At 39.4% G+C, this 3,400-nt stretch overlaps 1 protein-coding gene across 1 annotated transcript in view; it reads right to left on the bottom strand.

Annotated features, from left to right (window-relative positions):
* The window catches only part of EGF (epidermal growth factor), a 50,069-nt gene that overhangs the window by 4,042 nt on the left and 42,627 nt on the right, over window positions 1-3,400 (bottom strand). The window lies entirely within an intron of this gene.

The raw sequence follows: 3,400 nt of genomic DNA, 5'->3' as shown, positions 1-3,400 counted from the left end.
TTTTTCCCCAAAGAGGTCCGCCTGGCACCGTCGTTACTGGTTTTTCGGCGCCAGGTAAAGACCTTTTTATTTAAACATCATTTCAATTGTTAAAACATATGATCTGGCCTGGGCAACTTCTTCTTCCTTCTCTTTCTCCTCCTATATTTTTATTTTATACTAATAATTTTAATTTTGTATTTGTAATCAATGTATTTTTTGTATTGTTATATTTAATGGTAATTTATTATGTACTATTGTATTTCAATGTATTTTATCATGTTGTAAGCCGCCCCGAGGTTTCGGCAAGGGGCGGCATAGAAATGTTATAATAATAATAATAATAATTAAAAAAGGCAGCTTACATCATTCTCCTCCTCCATCTTATCCCCACAACAACAACCCTGTGAGGTAGGTTGGGCTGAGAGTCTGTGACTGGCGCAAAGTCACCCAGTGGGCTCCATGGCCGAGCGGGGACTCAAACCCAGAGTCCCAGTCCCATGCGCTTAACCACTGGCTCTCTGGTTCAGGCAAAGTGGTTCAGGCAAACCACTTTCTCTCAGCTCCCATCCCCAAGGATTAAAATATCTTACAGGATTGTTGAAAAAATGACTGCAATGATGTAGCCGTACTACTTAAATTGAACACTGTTGTGATGAGGATGTCTTTTGTAGCTAATGGATCACTGGTGAAGAGCATTATTCTTCCAAAGCCTACACTAGCCTTTCTACTGATAGCAAACTTATGTTCTAAGGGTAAAGCCTTATGCATAACAGTCCACACACAAGAAGGGCATATCAGTTGGCTTGGGGAAAACTCTTGTTTGCAGAAGTACCAAAAACCCCAAAGACTCCAAGGTGGTCTGAACATGCTCAGTGGACACGAATGATTGTTCAGTCTCTTTCTGGGGGGAATGGTAAGCTGGGAATGGGGTGGTTTGGAAGAGGCATGGCTGGCTGGAAAACAGAAGAAAAGCACTTCACGCGAAAGGATGTTTTGAAGATTCTACTTGTGAATGTTCTAGAAAAGTAGACATAGGCAAGGAGAAAGAATGCGTATTTATAGATGTGTGGAAGGTCTTTTACACCCCTTAACACAGCAACTCTTTTTATTACTATTATTCCTGCAAATCTCACATTAAGGGACAAGATGAGTTTATGTTTTATGGATGAAGAGAAGGACTTTTACTGACCTGCTTATGGAACTTGATCAATATGTCTTAAGATACAGCAGGGCATGAGTAAAAATGAAATAGCAATCTCAATCCAAATATTGGTTTCTGGACTCCAGTTAAAGGGGGATTTAGATCAGTGGTTTCATTTTGATCTTGTTAGGCTACTAATAGCTGTAGAACAAACCCAGCCGAGCATGTAATTGAAAACTTGCGTTCAAGATAAACAGTTATATTGATCCAAACCATTTGGTAAAGGAGGAAAGTGAATCAGGGCAAAACAATGGCTTTTGATTTATTTTTGTTTTTAAACTGGAACAGGTTGGGGAAGCCAGTAGAGAGATAAAGGGAGAGCATGAATCAAGATGCCCAAATTAGAGACACTGGAAATGTTTTCAGTACTGTTAAAATGAGAGTGTTAGTGCAAGTTCACCACCAATTTGGGAGGTCCTATCTCATAAACTTTACATGCATATATTAGTCAGATTATCTGGGAAGTGAAAATCTGCAATCAGGTTTCAATGTGCAGCTGTGAAACAGTCCATAGAACCCGTGAATTATGAAAAGAAGTATTTCCATGTATGCAACCTAAATTCTGCACATGCTGTACATGAGGATTAAGCATCAGGCAACTCAATCTGTACTTCCACCTGGTCCCTAGCAGAGCACTCGCTCCAAGGATCCTTTATCATGCACATCGGGCAGTTTCTAAGGGCATCTTGCAAGTGTTTCCGTGTGAAAGTGCAAGCTGCTCTATAAAAGTCAAGGACTCTGCAAAAGTAGGCTTGACAGTCCTTGCAACAGAAAATCAAAAGACTAGTACCCAGGATGATCTGTTGATGGAGCCTATATCATGTGTGGATGGATCTGTATGTCAGGGAATAGATTTCTGCTGAATCCTTGAACAGAGCCAAGTGTAAATTTTAAAATTGGTGGAGTGAAGAAAAAGAACAGCTTGCCCTCAAATATTTCTAAATATACATGGATTTCTACAGTAAAACCCTCAGGCAGTACTGTTCAGCAAGCAGTTATGGTGCTATGGAATATTCATAAATATTCTAACTTTAAAAAATAAAACTTGCTGTGCAAGAATGTCTATGGTCCAGCCTCTGTGAAAGAATGGTCAGTTGTGAGTTTGACTAATTTAAAATTCACAGCAAAACTAGAAGCAAGATGAGCTGTGTTGGTCTGGGCAAATACAGAGTGGCTGGAGTAGCTGATTAAAAGAGGTAAAATAGCTAGTAGAGAAAATAGGGGCTAGTTGGTTGGCAATCTCATGCCAAAGTTTTGGCTGCTCTTAGTTCTTGATCCAAAGGGCTGAAGATCCCTTTCCCACATGCAAGAACATGTGGAATCAATTATCCCTTTCCCTTCAGCCCTTGCTCAGTTGAAAATATGATCCCTACATTAGTGCCATCAAGGGCAATAAATCATCTTAAGAGCAAAATATGATAACTTTTCTGTGTCCATGGTGGCCTTTACTTTGAAACTCCATGACAGAAAACCCTTTAATTATTTTGAGGTATTTTTACCTTGCCTTGCCACAACAAATAATTAAAATAAAACTTCATTAATATTTTTGGTATATTTGGGCAGCAATAAACCAGGGAAGTTCCTGCTCTGTTTCTTCACCACTAGACCATTGTCTGTGATTCCAGCAAGAGGTACTTGCTTGTCTCACATTTTCAGAGATGCAGTTCTAGGCACTTTGATAGAAAAGATTACACAACACACAGGCTAGATTATGCATCCCAAATTCCAGCTTGAATCCAGGTCATACAGTTCTGAAAAGCAAAGTACACCCACAGATCTTGTGATGTGACACTAGGGTGAATTTGAAACATTTTGAAGATCAAATCACATGGATTACTGCCAGTGGTAGCATAAACTAACTTCACTGGTTGCATGACTTTTAAATCCATCCTGCTACATTTAAAAATGAATCTCACAAGTTGCTTGTTTAAATGCATACAGGATGTTATCAGAATGAGAAGAATGGATGCCTATGCAACCCATGGACTAACCAAGGAAATCACCCCCATCATCACAAACATCAGCATTATAAATATAGGATTGCTAACATACAAAAGACATTAAAAGAACTTGGAGAATGGATTCCTGTTCCCTGGGGCGTAGAGCAAAGGGAAGATGCAGAATCACAAGTAGTGTGGTGGGTATTTGAAATACAGAGGAAAGAGCAATCAGAAGCAGAACTGAAATGCTAACACAGGTCTAATAAATGTTCTCCAT

This window comes from Varanus komodoensis, unplaced genomic scaffold, assembly GCF_004798865.1.
Source record: "Varanus komodoensis strain SLA01 unplaced genomic scaffold, ASM479886v1 scaffold2, whole genome shotgun sequence".
In the NCBI taxonomy this organism is placed as follows: domain Eukaryota; kingdom Metazoa; phylum Chordata; class Lepidosauria; order Squamata; family Varanidae; genus Varanus; species Varanus komodoensis.
Note: the sequence above shows the minus strand (reverse complement) of the source record. Positions and strands in the feature narration are given on the sequence as shown.